At 36.6% G+C, this 23,572-nt stretch overlaps 1 long non-coding RNA gene across 1 annotated transcript; it reads left to right on the top strand.

Moving 5' to 3' along the window:
- The first annotated feature begins 301 nt into the window (after nucleotides 1-301).
- Nucleotides 302-4,079, top strand: LOC123386661. The gene is made up of 2 exons (XR_006600902.1): nucleotides 302-1,138; nucleotides 3,508-4,079. It is a non-coding gene; the product is annotated as an uncharacterized LOC123386661 (long non-coding RNA).
- The last annotated feature ends 19,493 nt before the right edge of the window (nucleotides 4,080-23,572 follow it).

Genomic DNA, 23,572 nt, shown 5'->3' with positions numbered 1-23,572 from the left:
TGAAGTACACTGTGGAGGTTTTGGAAGTGTAATATTAGAAACAGCCCCAGACAGAGAGAGCAAGAAGGAAAGGGAATGTGCAACATTCAGTAATCTGAGGTACCTACCAGGACCACCCCTGTTCAAGGTACCAATGATCTGGGGGACAAGAGTTGAGGGAAGTTCTGTTTTCTTTTTAATTTTGCTTAATGTTTATTTATTTTTGAGAGAGAGAGAGAGAGAGAGAGAGAGAGAGAGAGAGAGAGAGAGAACGCACAAGCAGGAGAAGGGCAGAGAGAGAAAGGGAGCCATGGAATCTGAAGCAGGCTCCAGGCCCTGAGTTGTCAGCACAGAGCCCAATGTGGGGCTCGAATCACAAACTATGAGATCAGGACCTGAGCTGAAGTTGGAGGCTCAACCAATTGAGCCATCCAGGAGCCCTGAGTTGAGGGAAGTTCTGAGGCAACAAAGGCTCATGCAGGAGGGACTAATATAGATGGCCTGACTTCCTCACAGAGAGCTTGCTGAAGAACTGCCACTTCTTATCTAGGTTCAATATTTATTGCTGCAGCAGACAGTTTTGACATTGTTGTTGCTGATTGCATGCTCATCACAATCAACTGGGATGAGTTTCTGATTGTGGTAATTATAACATTACTAAGAAAACCTTACCACACTTACAAAATTATCATATTCCAAACATCTCAAATTTATGCAATATGTTGTTAGTATGAGATAATACAGAATTTCAAGAAAACAGTAATACCGCTAATAGAGAATTAATTGTGTATATTTATAGGGTATGCTAGAAAACATATTTGATATGAATCCTGACTCTTTAAATACGGTTAAACTGAATAAGTATAATTGGCATAAAAATCAATTGTAATCTTTTTGAATATATTTTTAGCTCACGTATAACTGTAACAAGGGTAAGATAAAAGAAACTCAAAATAAAGAGATTTTTTTCCTTATGATCCAATTAGATAAATTTTTTTCTTTTTTTCTTTTTTTTTTTTTTTGCTTTGCAACAAGAAGGTGTCCCACTGTTAGCCAGTGGGAGCTTAAAATCTTGGCAATGATAGCATGGTGCACCAAATAATACTAACCTAGGAGTTTTTCCTATCTAAGCAAGATCAAGAGAAGATAAATCTTTAAGGTATGTAGAGTTCTAAATTCTTTGGAAAGTTTGAGGACTTTTATAGGCAAAGTTTTTTCATTGCCTTTAAGTCACAGATTTTCCCATTGTCTAGGACAAGTCACATATATAATATTTGTGTTAAAATGGCCTATTTTGATACTTTTATATGTGTCGTCTATCACAAAGAATATATAATAGGGTGATTGTGTATCATTACAAATATTATAATTATTATCATTATTATTATTATTACAGGTTATAAATTTGTATTAGTATAGTTTAAAGTGTTTGAACACATTTTTTTTTTGACTAATGACATATCCTGACAGGGGTTGACAGCTTTGGGAAATAGTGTGTGGACAGGAATATTTGTCTACAGGTAAGAGAGCTAATTTAAAAATAAATCTCGGTCCTTGGAGATTAAAAGAATATGAGATACCACTTTTCACCTATCAGACTGACAGACACTAAAACTCTTAATGACTAGTATTGGCACGGATATACTAGGTGATCATTCACTTTTACACACTGTTGGTATAAACACGGTCAGATGGATGTGATACAACTTATTAGAGAGGCTTCTGGCAATGGACAGATCATTTAGGAATGCTTTGGTTGAAGGTAACAGAAAATTTGTTTTAGGGTGGTTTAAACAAATAAGGTTTATTTTTCCTTCCATGTTGAGAAGTATGAAGTTAATTGCTGGGTCAGCAGTTTATGATGTCAGTGCCAGCTCAATGTTAGCCTGCTCCTCATATCTCTCACCTCATTGTCCCCAAATGACTGTTGGTGATTCAGATATCATTTCTGGAGCCAAAGCAATGAAAAGATGGAAGAGAGAAGGGCTATGCCAGCTTTAAGGAAAATAAAGGGATCTTCAGGTGTTCCTCCAGAAACGTTTGTTCATGTTTCAAGGGCCAAATCGAGTCCTAAGACCCTTCCTACAACCAAAGAAGATTTAGAAAACTAGTTTTTGGCTTCCAGCCATTTTAATGAGAAGTGGTAAAGGAGACATAGTTGAGTATGGCTTTGCAATAGCCAGTTAATAGTGTCTTCCAAATGATAAAAACAAGAAGTACATTCCCTGTAATCCAGCAATTCCACATTCATGAATGTATCTTTCAGATATATTTCCAAGGATATAATACAGGATATGCAATGGGAATTTTTCTAGTGTTTCAGAAGTCCATGAAGCTCCAAATTTGGAGATGATAGACAATAACTACTTCAAGGCATACTGTCCGTCCCCTACATACACACTCATCAACAGAGCTTGAAAACTTAAATTGGTCCTCTGTCTCCTGCTGTAGACAAATTTTCCTTTCCATCCAAGGTAAGAGGGCACAAAAAGATCTGCTTGTGGTGATCAGAGTGACATTCAAATTATAAGAAACTGAGATCACACTTCTCAGCAGGGATGCTTGCCCAGCTGCAGACACTTGTATGTCCATCTTAATTCTCATGAAAAAAAAAAGTTGGGGGAGCTAATAACTCATGACTTGTGGTATTGGACCTTAGGGTGGTGGTGGAAGATGTCATGAACATAGAAGCCATTGTGTCTTTTATGCCTGGAAAATTTTGAAATCTGGAAGTTGGCTGACGGTAGGGAAGGCTTTCTATCCTTTCTCATTATATTCAGTGTTGAAAGTGTTGAAGTAGCCCTGAACTATCTCATACAATAGCCATATTGGAGATGCTTTTACTGAACATTTGAAATGCAGCTAGTCCTAATTCAAATGTGCTGAAAGTGTCAAATATACATTGGATTTGAAGATTTAGTATAAGAAAAAGAATAATATATATGAATTTTAAAATATTGTTCCTTGATGAAATGGTAGTATTTTGGAATACTGGTTAATAAAAACATATTATTAAATTTTTCACTTATTTTTTATTTCCTTTTTAATGTGGCTATTGGACAATTTAAAATTCTATATGTGGCTAGCATTTGTGGTTCATATGATATTTCTGCTGGACAGTATTGAGTTAGGCTAAAGTCTTGCTTCTCTTTACATTGTTCACTCATTTCTTGGAAAGAGGACAATTTATCTGATGAGTCTGGGAAAAGGAGCTGACTATTCTGGCTCAGTCTTTCCCTTTTTCCATTCTTTGGGTGACAACCTGTTCACCAGAATTATGCCTCTTCATCTGAATTTCTGATAAGGATTGAGGAGTCTGCCCTTTGTGGGAAGAGTATTACAGTCTTCCAGCTGTGCCTATGACTGGGCAGATAATTCCATCTCATTTAGGGGTGATGCATTAGCAAGTATTATGAGCAAAGTTCTAAGCTATTTCCTGCAAACAAGCTTTTATCAATAACAGCTCATCTGCCCCCCCCCCCTTATTTTGGACTCCTATATCTCTCATGTATTTGATTTTTATTTCAGATGGAAAAAGGATTACTTTTTATCATAACCTCTCAAACTGTAAAGGTTGGGAGAGAAGGGATAGCAGAAGACTCGTCTATACTCCCAACAATGAGCATGACACAGATGCACAAATTTGCTATGGGTTTGCTATTCTCCACTGCTATGGAGGATAACCACGTTTGAGCCATTATCAATCAACATGGTAAACTTTGGGGGCAAGACAATTCCAGTAATAAGAGACTGTGCAGTGGGCTGCTAAGGCCTGGTCGTAGAGAGGCAGTTGATGGGGCTGATGGAGTAGTGAGCTGCAAGAGATCAACCAGAGAGTACATCACCCCTATCCTGGTACTGTGCAAACTAGAAATGCCTGTGGGAGTCTTCCAGAAAATCTGCATTTGAGTAACTGCCTGGTGAGGATCCTGATGGTGAATTACAATAGCACTAATCATTTAAGAAATGGTTTCCCCTTTTCCCCAACTCTTCTTCCAGGTCTCAGAAAAGAAAAAGAAATTCAAAAATAGCTTAGACAAATGAGACTGAAAAAGAAAAAAAAGAGAAAGAATAAATGATCTCACCCTTCTGCACTGTCATTATTTAGTTCTTGGATTGATTGCAAAATCAAATTTTCTATTTAAACTCTATAAGATGTTTTAATGCCTGAAAATAGTAGTGAAATGGGAAGATATGTGGAAGCTAAGGGATCTGCCTGAGGTGTCCTGAAGGAGTAGAAATGGGGGAGAGATTAGAGCCGTGATTATTAAACTTTAACATACAGCAGAAGCACTTGGAGGGCATGTTAAAACACAGATTGCAGGTTTCATTTCCAGAGTTTCTGGTTCAGTAGGTCTGGGAGTGTCTCTGAGACTTAAGAACTTTCATTTCCAAATTTCCAGGTGATATTGATATTAATGCTGATAGCTCAGGGACCATACTTTTAGAACCATTGTTAAAGACAGTAGTAAAAAAACAACAACAAAAAAATCAACAAAAATAACAAAACAATCTTTTGCATCCATTAAGTTCAGTCTATTTCATCTATTTATCTATAGATAAATATAGGTATATAAAGAAATGTTTATTGCAGCTTTATTTGTAAGAGCAAAAAAAATGGGACTAAATAAATTATGGTATATTCCTGAAATGGAATACTATATAGTCATTATAATTACGGAGATATGTATTAAATACATGTTTTCAAGTTGTAAAAATCAAGTAGCCCAGCAATATCCATTTTTTTTGGGTAAATAAAGACATGCTTGCATGTGAATTCAAATCATATGGAAGAATACACAAGATTATCAAGAGGGGTTGTATCTTTGTCTAAAGGCAGATGGTAGAGAGCAGGTAGAGGGAATTTGACTTTGAAATATATATTCTTCTAGTACTTTTTGATCAAATGTTTTTATCAAAGAAAGACTAGTAGTCTAAAGAATCAGTGACTTTGCATATGGTAATCCATTCAAGCTTAATGCCCCTCCCCTTCCTTTTTTTTGCCTGAGAAATAGTCTAATCAAATATATAATCTCCTTTATAAATTTTTTTCCAAGTTACTCTTTACTCAGTAATCCCACTTTTGTGGGCTAAATTTGTCCCTCCCAAATTTACATGTTAACCTTTTAATTCTTACAATATGACTGTATATGGAGGTGAGGACTTTATAAGGGTAATTAAGGTAAAATAAGGTCATATGGGTGGGCCCTATTATACCCTATATTGGTGTTTTTATAAGGGGAGGAGATTAGGACACCAACATGTGCACACATAGAGGAAAGATCATGTGAGGACACAGCAGGAAGGCAGCCGTCTATGAGCCAACAAGAGAGGACTCAGAAGAAACCAAATCTGCTTTCTAGATTTCAAAATTGTGAGAAAATTAATTTCTACTGTGTAAGCCACCCAATCTGTGGTACTTTGTTATGCAGTCCCAGGAAATTAATACACTCATAGTACTTTCTTTATTCTACTCCTAAAGCATTTGCCATATCCCATTTTAATGTGTCATATTTCTTGTTTTCCACTAGATTATAGCCCCTTTGTATTAGTATTCCATTGCTGTCATAACAAATTATTACAAAGTTAGTGGCCTAAAATAGCACTAAGTTATTATTTTAGAGTTGCTCTATAGATCAGAGGTCCAGTGTTGCTCTCACTGAGCTAAAGCCAAGGTGTTGGCATATTTCTGAAGACTCTAGGGGAGAATCCATTTGCTTGCTCATTAAAGTGTTAGCAGAATTGAGTTCTGTGTGGTTGTAGGACTGAGGTCTCTTTGCTGGCTGTCAGCTGGAGGCTGCCCTTGCTCCTAAGGGCCCCCTACATCTCAGAACTAGCAGGAGAGTGGTGACTCCTTTCTACTGCCATTTCTCAGATGACCAGTCATCTCCTTCTCTAACTGCAGTCAAAATGTTCTTTGTTTTTGAAGATTCCTGCGATTAAATTGGGTCCACCCAGACAATCCAGGATTATTTCCTCATCTCAAGGTTTGTAAACTTAATCTTATTTGCCAAGTCCTTTTGCCATGTGAAATAACATATTCACAGGTTATGGGGATTAGTGTATATATACCTCTAAATTTAAGAATAGATTTCAGTCGTTTTTTGCATCCTAAACTTTTATGAAGGCTCGGCAAATATGTTAACAAAATCTCCTAACTTGAATATGTGAATGGAAGCCAGAATAAAGAGAGGATGGAAGTGAAAAAGGAAGGTAAAAAGGAAGAAAAGAAGGAAAAATGAAGAAAAGGAAGAATATATCTCCCACACAATTTCACCTTATCAAGTAGAGGTCCTAGTGTAATGTCCAGTATATAAAAGTTAGCTGCCTACTACATTAGAGCAGTCATATAAAAGGCATTTGATATTTTTTTGAATAAATCTGTATCATAATTTTTATGAATTTAGCCTTTAATCAGCTCACTAATAACTACTCTAGAGAGGTAATTACAGTCAATTTCAGTAAATTGTTTTATCTAGCATGGTTGGAAATGAAATGCTTTGGGTAGTCAGTTATTCTGGTTATGTTGTAAACCGTATGATCCTCCTTAATTTTTAAAGTGTTAGAATAAACTAAAATACTCTTTAAAACAATTTAATTTGTTTATGATTAAGGAAACCCCCAAAATCTTGAGGTGAGCCATATTATCTTTCCCATAAATAACTTTATGGGTAATGTCAGTAACTTTATTTATCTTACCCATAAATAAACTTTATCTTAAATAAATAAAGCAACTTTATTTATCTTAAATAAATAAAGCAACTTTATTTATCCTACCCATAAATAAAGGAAACTTTATTTATCTTACCCATAAATAACTTTCAGGGTAATGTCAGCAACTAGGGAGACTTTTTAACAAAATGGCAGAGGAATAAAAATCTACTGTAATCTTTTCTGGAAAAGTGACTTATTCTGTAAATGTTGTTTGACCTTGCAGATGCCCATAGTAATGTCTAGATTTAGGTATAATCTCTCTAGAAAAAATTTTAGGGGGTAAATGGAATCTGTTTTATATTACTTTTAAAGCATACTGATGAGAAGTTAATCTGTTTTAGCCATCTTGGTTGGGTTTTATGGGGATAGCCTTGAATAAATGCAAAGGACTTACTCAGCAGCAGATAATTACCAGAGTGGGATGGTTCATAGAACATCTGAGAAAACATGATGTCCTTGATGAAAGCATTGCAGGATTTCTCAGCAGACAAGGATTATGGTCATAAAGTTGCTTTCTTGACAGTTTTAGATTTTCTTCAGCTAAATGCTCCTAGATCTCTTCGTAGGGGTGTTGTAAGTGCATAGGTTTTTCTGTCAACCGTTTTCATGGCAGATGATCTAAAAACTTTCACTTTAAGGTAAAGCAATGTAGCTATGTATTTATTGGCAAGCTTTTTACTTATTTATTATTATTTTAGTATATGTGCTGCCAAAGCAAGCACTACTTATTTATTTTTTAATCTGAGAGAAACAGCATTAGGTCCTTTAGGTTAATACTCCAATTCCAAACACATGACGTCAGTACTTCTGAAGTGCTTTGCTGCTATGGTAACCCACAATTCTGAAGGGCGCAGGTGATAGTTATCATGCTCTATTTCTCACTCTGTGCACAGGAAGCTGCTCTGTGCAGCCTCCAAAGAGTATCAGTGGTGGGGCTGGGCCAGAGGTGGGAGTAGAAGGACAGATTGTCTGCCTTCCAGTTTTTTCAGTTTTCTCCCTCCAAATTGACACTGTCTGCTGAGAAGCATTTTTCTTAATGCCCTAAAGATGGATCTCAATTATCTATTATAATAGAGTTCTGAGTCAGAAAAAATGAAATCCAGTGGTCATGAAAACCCTCACTTGATTACAAGCTTCAGTTCCCCTTCCCAACAATATTTAACCAATTTGCTGTAAAGAAACTAAGTGGAGTTCTCTTTACTCACTGTCACTCCTTCCCTTGTTTTTGTTTCTGCTACAAGTACCAAAGGAAGCGAGGGATGATCCACAAGTTAATCAACTTCTGAATGGCCTAGATTGAGAGCAGGTCAAATAAATCTTCTACACTAGAAGATGGGTGTGCCACACAGTATTTTATTTTAATGATACTATTTTCTGGTCATGACTTTGGTTCTTTGTATTATACATTTTGTGCTCATCAGTTGGCAGTGTGCTTGTATGTGTGTGTGTGTGTGTGTGTGTGTGTGTGTGTGTCCAAGCAAGGAGCTGACGGTGACTAGTGCACTGTATGATGTGGCATTGCTGCAACTCTTGATGACCTAGCATTCATAGTATTTCTTTGCTCTTCCTTTTTTTATCTGGATGAAATATTCCTGGTGTTTTTACATTATCAAAGAACAAATAGAATTGTGACTTCATATTGCAGTTGTGTTGCTGATTTCATGTGTCATGTCTGTTATGGTTTCTACAGTGACAGTCTAGCTTCTCTGTGAGTTGGGGGCCTAACACTGAGTAATTTCCTCCTGCCTCTTGCTGGTTTTATATTTAATGCTAGATATAACAAGTAAGTAATAAGCTCGGTGTCATACACAGACTGGCTGAGAACAATTCTTATTTTATTCTTTTAAAAACTATCAGAAATTTATTATTATTCTCAAAGGTGTCATTTTTATAATTGCAAAATAAAAGCGTGCATACCAACTCTATAGTTCTTAGAGAAATCTTGATAACCTGTTTTACCAAAGCATCTCTGGAGAGTTAAATTACTACTTTAGAACTGATTTGTTCTTAAGAAGCAGAATTTTATTTTTAAAACTTCTTGTAATGTGGAGAAACGGGAACCCTCTTGCACTGTTGGTGGGAATGCAAATTGGTGCAGCCGCTCTGGAAAGCAGTGTGGAGGTTCCTCAGAAAATTAAAAATAGACCTACCCTATGACCCAGCAATAGCACTGCTAGGAATTTATCCAAGGGATACAGGAGTACTGATGCATAGGGCCACTTGTACCCCAATGTTCATAGCAGCACTCTCAACAATAGCCAAATTATGGAAAGAGCCTAAATGTCCATCAACTGATGAATGGATAAAGAAATTGTGGTTTATATACACAATGGAATATTACGTGGCAATGAGAAAAAATGAAATATGGCCTTTTGTAGCAACGTGGATGGAACTGGAGAGTGTGATGCTAAGTGAAATAAGCCATACAGAGAAAGACAGATACCATATGGTTTCACTCTTATGTGGACCCTGAGAAACTTAACAGGAACCCATGGGGGAGGGGAAGGAAAAAAAAAAAAGAGGTTAGAGTGGGAGAGAGCCAAAGCATAAGAGACTGTTAAAAACTGAGAACAAACTGAGGTTTGATGGGGGGTGGGAGGGAGGAGAGGGTGGGTGATGGGTATTGAGGAGGGCACCTTTTGGGATGAGCACTGGGTGTTGTATGGAAACCAATTTGTCAATAAATTTCATAAAAAAAAATAAAAAAATAAAAAAAATGTAAAAATAAATAAATAAATAAATAAATAAAATAAAACTTCTTGTAATAATGATCCATCTGTACTCTGAAAAGAGTGCTACATGGGTGGAAAATATTCTTATTACCATATTTCCATTATGAACCAGTATTCAAAAACAAAACAAAACTTGATTTGTTTAGATGTTCCAGATGCTCATTCTTTTTACAAATATTGATTGACTGGTGTGTGTGAAAATTAACTATGTAAACCCTGTCTACAAAGAAATTAGATATGAGGGTCATAAGCCATGCACATAAATAACATAAATTATCACACAGGAAATGGAAATAAAGACAAAACCCCAAACAGAAGAGGGTATAGACAAAATGCTATGAAAATTTAGAGGAATATGAAATTATTAGAGATCAGAGGAGATTTTTATGGAGGAGATTCTTTAATTAGTGAATCAAATATTTACTAAATATCTACTATATGCCATGGAAGACAATCAAAGTTCTTTACTTTACAATTTGATGGGAGCTACCAGTTGAGTTGGGCCTTGAAAATCAAGTAAGGCCACGGGGCGCCTGGGTGGCTCGGTCGGTTGAGCATCCGACTTTAGCTCAGGTCATGATCTCACGGGTCCGTGGGTTCCAGCCCCGCGTCGGGCTCTGTGCTGATAGCTCAGAGCCTGGAGCCTGTTTCGGATTCTGTGTCTCCCTCTCTCTGTGACCCTCCCCCGTTCATGCTCTGTCTCTCTCTGTCTCAAAAATAAATAAACGTTAAAAAAAAAAAGAAAATCAAGTAAGGCCTAGAAGGATAAAAATAAAAGACAAGACAGTTCTTGTCCTATGGTTCACTTTTTAAAATCTATCTATCATCTACCTATCTACCTACTGTTTTTAGAGTCGGACTGCCTGGATTAGGAACTTCAATTTGATTTTATGAAATTTTTTTTAAGTACTGGCTTGAAATGACAAATAGACAAGCCTCTCTAGTGTCTCCTTACATGTATGGATGTGTGATCCATCTTTGCTCAATTCATGGCAATATTAGGAAAGCCTTTTGACTCTAAGCATTTGTTGCTTAATTTATAACTCCTGGAGGAATGCTTGATCTATAGGGTTCTCTTTTGTCCTGCACATGCTGAGAGGTCATATGTTGTGGAGTCTGAGGAGTACTTGCTCCCTACCTTGTCTTTCCTGACATTAGCTGACAGTAGTATTTTAGTAGGGGAAGATATATTTCTGTCAGCCAAATCTTAATCTGAAATATATGCTGCCATGGGAAAAAAAATATGAGTGAGGGCTTTATGGAGTTGAATCAATGCTATTAGTATTTGTTTTTGTCACATTTGGTGAAATTAACTTTTGTCAAGGGGTGACAAACTTAAAACATTAGTTCTCTGGGGGAAATGAAGTTCCACATGAGCACGTTATAAGCAAACTTTTGGAAAATGCTTGTATTCACAAATGGTGGGCTACATATATTTGTCAAGAAAATATTGAGTTTTGATAAACCTGTATGGTGTTTTGCGCAGAATAAAGAATGAACTTTGAACAGTACTGAAATATCTAAATATAAACCATCAGCATCTTCTTTCAGCCCTGCCAGAAACTTGTATTCAGTAGGTAAAGAAGACAATGACATTTATTTGTTGTGATAGTTGTTTTAGCAACCTCAAGGTTGATGTAGCACTGTTGGGTTTTTTTCTTCTTTCCTCTATGTATGACTCAATATATTTCTTTCTTGAGGCTCACACAGAACTATAAAGGATGAATAATACATGTAGAAGGTGTTTATAATTTCTTCCTTTAGGAAAATTACTTTCATCAATTATTAAAAGTTGATAATCAATGTTGATTATCTGAGAATGGGCTAAGAAAATTAGAACCTTGGTAGATACATATGCAATTTACATATGGAGGGAGATTAGTACAAATTAAAGAGGAAGTTAAAGGATTTAAAAAGGGCTTAGAGCCTTATCTATAATTTTAGGAAGCCTTTGATGTTTGACATAGGGATGCTGTCAGAGCAGGCTGTGACACAGATATGAATAGTTTGAGCTAGACTATTAGTAAGTAGCAAGCTGAGCTATGTAGTCAGAGTAGTTAGCAAGACCAGAAATAATACATGATCAATAGCATCATGAACCATGTAGGGATTTGGCCATGCCCAAGTTTCTAGAGGATCAAGAAGATTAAGACTAATATTGGGGGGCAAATGGCCCAAAGAGAAAGGATTTAGCTTTAGGAGCGCTTGTGGAACAAACAGGAAAGATGGGAGATTGAGGGAAACTACATTTAACATAAGTAGTATTGCACATGAGCAACACTCATGAATCAGGCAAACCAGGCAGTGTTGCAAGAACAACTCAGAAGCAGCAGGAATCAGCAATGGTAAGAGGGGGGTATGGAAAAAAAATTACTAGTAAGGACTAACCCCTTAAAGATAAATATATATGTAAGGGTAGTAAAAGCATGTGGGATAGACGGTAAGCATTCAACAAATAATATTTGAAGTTGAACCTGAAATTCAGAAGGATTCCAGAAATCTGTAGCAGCCAAGTTTCAAGGACTCGTGTCCTTGTTATGTTAAACAAAAGGAAAACAAGAAAATATGTGATACTATTGAGGGATCTGGAAAGAGACTTCATTATCTAGATCTAGATGACTTAGAATAACCTGAGACTGGTTTGATATTAAATTGCATTTGGGGATCCACTTAAAAAATTAAGTTTATTTGTGACGAATTATTATGTAATGTTACATATGAAAACATCTCCCCCTACATTTTTCTGTTTTTTTTCCTCCCCAAACTTATTCTTTTTACAGTTTCCAAAGTCTCCTTTAAAGAACTCTAGAAGTGTTGAAAATGAGATCATTCTAAAATAGATAGACTGTACCATTCATTCATTCATTTACTCAGCAATTATTTATTAAATATCTTTTAGATGTCAGACATTATAAAACTTGTCAGAAAAGGAGACTAAAACTTCGAAAAAGATAGCATGACACCCTGAGAGCTCTGGAAACATCAAGAAGCAACCAATCCTCCCTGAGGGCGACACTTCACATATAAATTGTAATTTGTAATTTGGTGGGGAAGGAGATTCCAGGGCAGGAAGATTAGTTTACAAAAGACCTGGAGATCTGAAAGGGTCTGATGTGTTTGAGGAAAAGGTGAGATAAAAATAGTGTGGCTGGAGCACAAGCATTCATGAAGCTGAGATTCATTGGCATTGATTACAAAGCCCCTGAGGTATTAAGCTAAGAAATTTGGGTCTCATTCTTTTCCATCTGTCAAATCAACAGTAGTTTTGAACTACAGAAGTGATTTGCCCTGAATTATGCTCTAGAATGTTAACTCCAGCAGCAGCTGGAAGATAGATTGGTGGGAGGAAAGACTAGGTTTAGATGAGAGAGAACAGAGACAGTTACTGCAGTTTTCCAAGGAAGAGATAAATGCTTAAATATAAAGGCAGTGAGGATAGGAAAGAAAAACCATATTTAAAAATACTTCTTAAGTAAAAGTGATGGGATTTGTGTCTAGTTGCATTATGGGAGGTGAGAGAGAAGAAGTAATTGAGAACGGCTTGGAAGTATTTAGTCTGAGAAACTAATTCAATGGTGATGTACGTGAAGATTGAGAATAAAATAGGCTCTTCAAGGTGGGAGGCAGAGAACATTCTGGATTAGCCATGCTAGACCACGGTTTACATAGAAAAGCATTTTCATCCAACTGGCATCCAAACAGGAACTAACACTGGCAGGGTATTGCTTGGTAAGCCAGACTTAACACGTAAAATAGAAATCACACATAAGAGATATGTTCAACTACTTATGCTTTGGCACGAGTGGTGAGCCACTTTCTTATGCAGTGGTATGAGCAATGGCAGCATCTCTTGTTTCCATAGTTTTTCTTTAATGTTTTCCCATGCATGGCAAGTTTTCCATATGCTCTGCTGGGTAGATTCTTGTTGCCATATGGCAGCATGTAATATAAGAAAAAAATCATAAAGAAGATGTTTCTAATTGTCTAAAGGGATTGCTCCTGGAAAATCAAAATTTCATGCTGGGTTGCAGAACTATTCATATTAAATGGAATGTCTAGGTTAAGAAGTTGGCCAATTCAGGAGCCATTAAAGCATGGATGCTAAAGATCCAGTAAGTTTCCTATATTTCTTATGAAAACAGATAAATTTAACACAACATCAAAACAAATTTGGGCACAGTTTGATATTCTTAGAGGGAATAATTTTACTCTAGCCATAGGGGAAAGGTAGAAAAAGAGGTAAAGTGGCTGCTTTTGCTGATATATCCCTTGTAGAATTGAGTATCTGTCCTTTCTCAATTCAACTCAGCAAACATTTCTATGAATATCTAGGTATTTGAAATATTAAAAGACAAATGGCCTCAGGACACTGTGTAAGTAGCACTGTGGTTATGATATCAGACACATCTTTTTTTGTCTGAAGCCTGGTTTAGTGGCTGTGTATTCTCAGATGGAAAACTTCACTTTTTTGAGCTTCAGTATCCTCATCTCTAGAATGGAGATAATAATGTCTACCTTGCAGAGCTATTAAGACCATTAGAAATAATATACATAAATGCCTTATGACACTGCCTGTCACAGTAAATGGAAGTCATTGTTATGTTGGCTTTCACCTCTGTACCTACACCAAGACTGGCAATTAACTTCAGTGATAGACAACTTCCAACTCTATTTGGATTTTATTGCTTTATTTTGTATGAATTATTTGTATGAAATACATTTAATGTAAATCTAGAAAGTTCCAGGGTGCTATTTTCATTAAGTTTTAGATCTATGTGATGTTTTACTCACTGGTGCTTATGATGAAACTAAGTAGTTTAAAACATGACATTCTGTGATCATTCAAAATATGTTTCTTATTCTTCAACATGATATGATTTGGAAAGATTATAGAGTGGTAAGTTTTACTTCATTAAACATAGAACAGATGAAAGGCTACAGGGAGATATTGACCTACTTTTCAAGATGAATGTGCAGGTTCTAAATAAAATTAATTCACCAAAATTGATGATAGATGTTTAGCTATTTAACATTTCTAGTGGCACTGGCAGGGAACATGGATGTTTTACTTATTAGTAGTACTTTTGAAACACAGATTGGCATTACTAAGTTTTGTTTTTGTTTTCACTGAGATATTGCTGATAACAAGGAACCACAAAGATACCAATAGCATCCAACAATAAACATATGTTTTTGTCACTCATGAGTCTTCAGGTCAACTGCTGTTTAGTTGATCTTGGCTGGGCTCTTCTGTGCTTGAGCTAGTGTAGGTCGAGCTTCTGACTTTGATTTGGATTCAGGTCTACTCCACAGCCTCTACTTCTTGAGTCAGACTGAAGAGGAAATGGCTACGTGGGGGACACTCTTCTGATTAAGGCTAAAAATTCCAGGAGGCTAAGTCAAATTAATCACCTTTATAGCCTTTCATAGCATGTGGTGTGTACATTTCCACTTATATTCTACCTTCCAAGGCAAGTCATATACCTAAGTCAAATGTTAGCGGAGGTGGGCACATATATACTGTGTCTAAGGGAGGTACCCAAAAATCACATGCCAAAGGGTATGGCTGTAAGTGTATTAGGAGACAGTAATGAAGAATTGGGAGCAATGACCCAGCATATCAGAATATTATTGAATATTGAATTGAATACAAATGATAACTCAAACACACAGTGAATTAAATTTTTTTTCAACATTTATTTATTTTTGGGACAGAGAGAGACAGAGCATGAACGGGGGAGGGGCAGAGAGAGAGGGAGACACAGAATCGGAAACAGGCTCCAGGCTCTGAGCCATCAGCCCAGAGCCCGACGCGGGGCTCGAACTCACGGACCGCGAGATCGTGACCTGACTGCAGTCGGACGCTTAACTGACTGCGCCACCCAGGCGCCCCAAACACACAGTGAATTAAATGAGCTTTATGTTAAACTCTTTAGAGAGGGCTAACATGGATACTTTTAATAATTTCTGCCCTTTTGTATAATGACTATATTGTTCTTATTTCATGCAATAGATATTTATTGAAGATTGCTTCATAAGCTAGTGCCAGTTGTGTTCTAGGTTGCCATGTGAACAGAGTCCTTGAGGACTATGCCACACAAGTGCCCTACCTCATGATGTTAGATAGATGTTAGATTCTCAGTACAAAGCACTGAGAAAAGCCACACCTAAAATCCTACAGATACAATGCCTGGTCACATTGCACTAACGTTAGAAACCAGGGCAAGGCTTATAACAATAATGGGATGGGAACTGCACAAATCAGAATCACCACAGATCAAGACTGGTGTTGGAAAAAGCAAAGGATCAGAAACATGATATCAAGTAACAACACAAGTAGGCCATTGGTAAGACTCAGAAATAGAAGGTGAGAAGTCAGAATGCACAGGCAGGGCATCAATTTTCAACAAGGGCAGATGCTGGACAGTTTAAAATATGGGCCTTCATACTGAAGACATGATGTATTATAAACTACTGAAGAATGACCACATGAAATGCAGAAGAACCTAATTTAATCACTTTAGGTTAAGAGAACAGGAGAAATAACAGCCTTGTGTGCTAACTATGTGATTCTACTCACTATATTTGGCTTCACAGAACATATGTGAATCAGACCAGCCAGAGAATGCATGCATACTGGAATCCCTCCATTTGTTGAACAAGTAACAGGTTGTTGTGTGAAATGCTCTACTCTTACACATCTGACCTCTTGCCAAAACCTATTTATTTTACTTCACAGCATATCAAAAATCTAGCTTTTCCTCTGTATTTCCACAGCCACGCTCTTTATCTAGCTACAGTAATTTCTGGCATAAAGTCTCCAATCACTGAATGACCTTTAAAAATGCAAATTTTATTCTGTCTCCTGCCTGCTTAAAGCACTTTACTGACTTCTCATTGCTCTTACACTAAAGTGAAGAATATTTTTCATGGCCTCAGTGCACTGTCTCTGTGGTCCCTGACCACCTCGCAAGCCTTGTCTGTCATTTTCTTCTGGTCAGCAACTTGGGCTGCTCAAGCTGTGGCAGGCATACACTGACTCTCACCTCCACTGGGGAGCTCTTCTTCACTTGCTCTTCCTCCTTTGCTTGGATATAAGCAACAAAACTCAACTCTGACTAAGGAGAAAAGAAATTATTAAAAGCTGTTAGGAGGCTCACAGATTTATTTGGGACGGGGGTGGCTAGAGAACAAAGCTTGTGGTCACGAAGCCAAAACCACATGCCGAATCACTCCAGACTCAGTGCAGTGCAGACATGATGGTCCTCAATGCCAAACTCCATATGTGGCTGTTCACCCTGCCAAGTCTGTTGCCCAAGCAACTCATTATTGCTACATCAGCTGATACCTACAGAAAATATCCCTCCCATTGCCCATTCTTCTTTGTGTCACTCTTTTTCAATTCAGTCTTTCATATTTATGTCTTGAGGGCAGAACCTATGCAAATGTGGCCATACTCGAACTTCAATTGATGCTGGGAAAATGAATATCCAGTATTTTTTTTTAATTTTTTAATATTTATTTATTTTTGACAGAGAGAGAGAGAGAGAGAGAGAGAGAGAGAGAGAGAGCATAAGCGGGGGAGGGGCAGAGAGAGAGGGAGACACAGAATCCAAAGCAGGCTCCAGGCTCTGAGCTGTCAGCACAGAGCCCAACTCGGGGCTCAAACTCACAGACTGCGAGATCATGACCTGAGCTGAAGTCAGACGTTCAACCGACTGACCCACACAGGCGCCCCAGGTTTCCAATATTTTTTACTTCTTTTCTCAAGGGTGGGCTGTGCCCCTACCAAAAATCACTAAATGGTAAATTTATCAAATAAAAAAAGGGATTTAGATTTTGCCTGGCCAAATAACAATAGTAGTTAATTCCTACCCATTCTTCAGCACTCAGCTGAAATATATAACTCTCTCAAGGACATCTCTATGGATCACCTCTTTCTCCCAATCCAGGTCAGGTCTGTTAGCAATATACTTTCACAATATCCTTTACTTATCTTCCATAGCATTAGCACTATTCTTATGAAATGATTAACTGTGTGTTTCTTTGCTTAATTCTTGACTCTCTGTACTAGAATATAGGATCTATGAAGACAGTCACTGTTTCTCAGAGAAACCTTTGTATCTATAGATTCGATATATAGTGGGTACCTAATAAATATGCTTTCAATGAATAAGTAATACATTTGAATGACATACCCCATTTCATCAAAGCTTTCCAAACAATATTGTCTACAATGAGGTATTTCCTACTTGATTACAGCTTACAACATACCCATTTCTCTAGGTGAAAAACTAGAGATGGGAAGTGTAGCGTTGGGAAAAAAAAAATGTTTCTTCTGCCCTCTTAGGTTTAGTACATGTTACTTAGTACATGGGCCCTGCAAATTAAAATGATAAAAGAAGATAAAAGGAGAAATGTTTATGATACAGGCACATGGCAAAAAAGAAGTGAAAATCCAAAGAATTATTTCCTAGACTTGATAGATTCTATACCATTTTATACCATTTATATATCATTCATGCCATTTTAACAAAGAGTGATAAATTGTGGGGATGTGATGAGATGAAGGAAAAGAGGTTTGGGCCTCTAGAAACAGGAAATTATGTGAAGTATATGAAGAAACTAATGGAAGATAATCATTGCTTAGTAAGGTTTGTTATGCAGATTTGAGTTGATGCCATCTCCAAGGATAAGAGTTGAGTTGTTTTCAGTGTTTAAGAATCATTCTTCTCTTTTTGGTATGGAAGATGGGAGGGGCAACACCTTCAGCATTTGAAATATATACCCTGCTTTTAGGCAGAAAGGGAGAGGGCAGAGTTTCTCTTGTGTTTGCAGTTTCTCGGTTGCTTTCAGCTCCAAATAATCTTGATGTCAAAGTGGCACATTTTAAGGTAGCATATTCTGATCCCCTTCAGAGAAAAAACCTTATGTGTATTAAACATGAATGCATATGCCAGTTAAGCATACACATAAAAGAACTTAATATCTTGCATTAGTTATTTACTTGTACTTTGATTATTTTAAAGTTTCTAAACTTGGACTCATTTGTATAATTTTCTCAACCCACATGTTTGAGCTGTGTTACCCAAATCTCATGCCTCTCCTTTAATTTCCAGAATTATCTTTTCTGCCCATCTTTTTCCTAGTTGTTCCCCCACTTTTTTTTAGGATTCTGAAGGACTTTGTACTACTTTATGGTTGATAATCAGCATTCTTATGTAGAGGTGAGTTCTTGCTATTCTTCATAAAGAGTACATGGGACCACAGCTCTATATAGATTAAGGTTATGAAGACCATAGATCATGTTTCTTAAAAACAGCATCATAATTGTGGGTTCACTTCTGACTAAGGGCTAAACAACATACATAGCAGGTAAACCTATTAACACATGGCAACTAAAAACTTGTAATTATGCAAGTGGATAAATTATGTTCCAAACTCTATAAAATAAATGTAATTCAATAAGGGGCTCCAATTATATAGCAAAAGAGGTAAAGGGGCCCACTACTAAAATTTACTAGATTTAAAACCAGTATACAAGCCATTAAATTGACAGTTTTACAAGTATGAATGGGTGAATGAACTTAGTTTTCTTGTTCATTCTGTTTTAATCAATCTGGTCTTTTTTCCATACCTCTACTCCTCTGTCACCTTCAGTATCAATTTTGGAAAGGGCTCACTTAGAATTTATTGATTCACTCTGTGAAAGGTGCTGTAATACAGTGTTGAGCAAAACATACCGTTCACTGGCCCTTCATGGAGCTTACAGTCCATGAAAACTTAGGAATTTTATTGAATGATTGGCAGGTATTTATTAATGAATCACACAGGTATACAATTAGAACTGACCCTTGCAAGATGTGGGTGGGGGGGGTGCCTACCCTCTGTGCAGTTGAAAATCCACATATAATTTTTAACTCACCAAAAATTGAATCACAAAAAGGCTATTGTTGACCAGAAGTCTTATTACTAACATAGTCTATTAACACATATTTTATATGCTATATGTATTATATACTGCATCCTTACAATAAAGTAAGGTAGAGGAAAGAAAATGTAATTAAGAAAGTCATAAGGAAGAGACAATACATATATAGTACTGTACTATATTTATAAAAAACATCCAGCCCATGTATATTGGTATATGTATATTGATCTGCTGGGAAAGATAGATATGGAGATGATGAAAGCAAGTATCAGGGACTTGTTATCTAGTATAAGAGGGTCAGGGAAATCACCCCTGAATGGTGTTAAGTAGGCAAAAGTGCATACAAGCATAGGGGTAAGACAGGGTACAGTGAATTTGACAAGATAGTGGCATTGGCATTTGAGGGTATTGGAAGGTATCTGTGGACTGAATAGAGGCCCTGTTTGCATGTGTGTGTGTGTGTGTGTGTGTGTGTGTGTGTGTGTGTGTGTGTATGCATGTGCCTACAAAGCTGCTTTTCTTGACCAAACTCTAGTCAGGCTTCTCTGAACTGTCTTTTCAACTAGGCCCAGACATTTGAGCTTCCATGTTTGTCTTTGCATTGTCCAACTTTAGCAAGAGTCTTGCTACATCAGTTAATCCAAGATCTTTTGCCCTCAGTATCTGATCAAAATTGATACTTGATGGGGTTCCTCATCCTTCACCACCTTTCAGCAAGAATCCTGTTAGGTTGGCTTCACTAGAATTGCCTCTGATGTGTCCTAGTAATTTTCCATCCTCTGACCCTCCTACCCTTGCTTTTTGGCTATAAACACCTACTTTCCCTTGATCTGTTCAGAGCTGAGCACAGTATCTCTCTTCTGCTGCAGAACCCCATTGCAGTGGCCCATCTATCCATCATGATAGTCCCCCCAAATGAAGACTACCTTTCTATTTTTAACAAGTGTCATGAATAATTTTCTTGAACAGTTTATGTATTCCCTTTTGTGCTGTTTCTCCAGCTGTCTACTTTATGTGCGGCTCATAACTGATAACTTAGAACCATAAGGTAGAAATTTTCAAATATGTGGGTAAAGTTGGCCTTGAATAGAGGATAGGCATGGCATAGAAAAGATGAATGAGAGAAAAAGTGAAATACAAAGTACACCAGAGAGTAATAGTACCTTCAATTTGCCTGGTCATTATTTATGTTTCTTTTAACCAGAGGAAGGGTGCAGCTCTTGAGGAAACAACTCCTGGATCCATTAATCCCACATCTGCCCCTCTCCATCTCTCACACCATGTTCTCTGCCTGGGATGACTTTGTGGCCAAATTATCAATCTTTTCCTTCCATATCAAATAGCATTTGAAATATTTCAAATTTAGTGTGTTTTTTTTGTTTTCTGGTTTTTTTTTGTTGTTTTTGTGTTTTTGTTTTGTTGTACCTCAAAGCTCGTGATTTTTCAACTATAGTTAGAGGTTGACTCTCCTGATCATTGTTCTTTGTATTATATGCTCTAAACTGCCTGGTTCCATATATATATATATATATATATATATATATATATATATATACACACATATATATATAACCACTTATGTTTCTATTTCAGTTGTTGGGATCCACATTCCCTTTGTTATGCATACTGTACGTTCTTGGAGATAAACTACTATAAGGATTTAATTTGCTTCTTGTGGGTTTGCTTGCCTCAGGCTGCTGCCAAATGTATCCAGGAACATTAGCAATTTGCAGCAGTTCCAAAGCACCATCATTTATAAGACAAAAACCAAACTGCACTATGATTACACAGAAATTAGAGCAATCAATAGATGTAGTACTTCCTTCCACAATACATAAGACCCAGTAGATTATAAAATAGTCAGCTTGTTAGTGCATAACTGTGTACTTCTAGTATTCTTTATTTTTTGTTTACATATGTATCATCTATGACAAGGTATAATAAAAAAGAGAACTGAGTAATGAATCTAGTCCTGGTTCTATGTAAGGCAGCCTTATGACCTTGATCAAGACATACACCTCCTCTAAATATCAGGTACGCCATATATAAAATGGGTATGATCATACCTTTCCTGACAGGGTTATTAAGCATATGTGAAAATTCTTTGGAAATGCAAATTTTAAGGTGTGATAATGGTTATTGAACCCAATAAAATAGCCACAGACATGCATAGTAAAGTATGTTTAAATTGGTATCGATGTTGCATACATTTCCTGCAATTGGATGAAATCTTCTTTACAAGAGGGAAAACTGAAGCTGGCTATGTAGTTTTTTCCTTGGTAGATGTTGCTATGTGATATGCATTGTCCCATTGGGAAAGCCTCAGAAAACTGCGCATTCATTTTAGCTTTAGCTGTATGACTATGTGAGATACCAGGGATAAGATTAGCTTTCTGCAAGAAATATGCTAAACAACACATTGAACCCATTAATGTACTGAATCTATCAGACCTAATTTCTGGAATGTTTGATTTGTAGTTGCTAAAATTTACATGATAGTGCAATAAAAATAAAAATAGGCCTTTAAGTAAATTTGTTGTTTGCAGAAATTAGCATTGATTTCATCAAGTTGCATTCAAGATCTTCCTCTAGAAGTTTTGTTTACCAATGAAAAAATAAAAGCAATTAAAAAATATTTTACAACCATTTGAAAAACAACAACTGATTATCACAGATGAGAAGGCTGATTCTTGGCAGATTCCAAAAGGAATTTTACAAAATATATTTAACATGTATGAGTAAATTAATCCTCTCATCACTTTGGCAGTGAAACCAAAGTAATAAAATATATGATCCCAGTTTTCTGCATAAGGATACTAAAGTAGAAAGGTTATTACATGCTGTAGGCCATTCTGAGAATCAATGTCTGAGTAGGGAAAAAATAATAACTCTGGCATTCTGGCTCCTGAGAATGAAATAAAGTCATTTGGGCTTAGTTTTCTACTTAGGGTTTGTAGCAGTCAATCTTAGATTTATTTCACTGCACATTTTTTTTGCAGTCTCCTTACTCAAACCATTTAATTTCCCTCCCAAATAATATTTAACATAGGAAAGCAAATTTCATCTATTTGTGGCATCATGCACATAGTTTCCTTAATATATATTATTTGATTGAGTTACTAATAATGTCATAGAAGAGGCATCTACTTCAATGAAATAAAAAAGAGGAAAATGTTCGGTTTGCTATTTCTCTTTACTTGGTAAGCTCCTGGAAGACTGACTTCCTAAATGGTACCTGATGACTGTTTCTATTTCGCTTGTTTAATACTATACACAGGATGCTTTTATTTGGTTTTAGGTGATGAAGTCTGCGTTTTGGTGCAGTGAGTAGGTGGAAATCATGCTGCATCTGTTCGATTAGCACCTGGTGTGCCTGGTCCCAGAGTTGGCTTTATTCCCAAAAGGCAGTTGGGGAGTTCATCACACAGCTGCTCTTCATGGATAACAATAGAGGCTGCTCCATTCATTTTACACATCTCACAAGACTTTTTCAGGAATATGACATTTTTATATGATGTTGTATATATCTATCAGAAAATAAGCTTCAGTGAATTGTGAAAATACATCTGTTACATTTTTATATGACACTTGGTTCTTAATTGAACATAGTTAACAGTAGTGTTCCTCCTGCTTGGGAGGACACACATACACACATACACACACACACACACATACACACACATTTATATATATATTTCAAACACTTAATTTTATTAAGTAAGCAAGAATACATAATATTAGGTAAATGTTTCCTATTAATTACCTAAACACATATATTATGAGATGGAGATTTGGCAAATCAGCTAGCCACAACCAGATTTGTATTATTACAAGCAAGACAAAAAAAAAAAGCAATACAAATATGTGAAAACTGGAAATGAAAGCTTACTCGCAGATCAAATGAGGTGAGGACAAAATTTTTATTATGTTTCAGTCCATTAGGTAAACAATCTCTCTATTAGCACATGGCGAGCTGAATCTGGGCCATCAAAAATAGCTTTGCAGAGAAACAGATTGATTCATACAGGAAGGATATAAGGGAATTTTCATGACCACACCAAGCAGAACATTTAGGTCTCAAGAGATGGCAGTTTCATATTTGAGAAAAGATGTGGAAAAAATAAGGAAGAGCAAGAAAAAGAAACCAAACTACTAAAAAAAAGAAACCTGAAAATGAAAGCAAAAAAGAAAACAGAGCAAACGAGTTTAGACTCAA

The sequence above is a fragment of the Felis catus genome, chromosome B4 (genome assembly GCF_018350175.1).
Source record: "Felis catus isolate Fca126 chromosome B4, F.catus_Fca126_mat1.0, whole genome shotgun sequence".
Lineage (NCBI taxonomy): Eukaryota > Metazoa > Chordata > Mammalia > Carnivora > Felidae > Felis > Felis catus.
The sequence above is the reverse complement of the archived record's forward strand: the minus strand, read 5'-3'. Positions and strand labels throughout refer to the sequence as shown.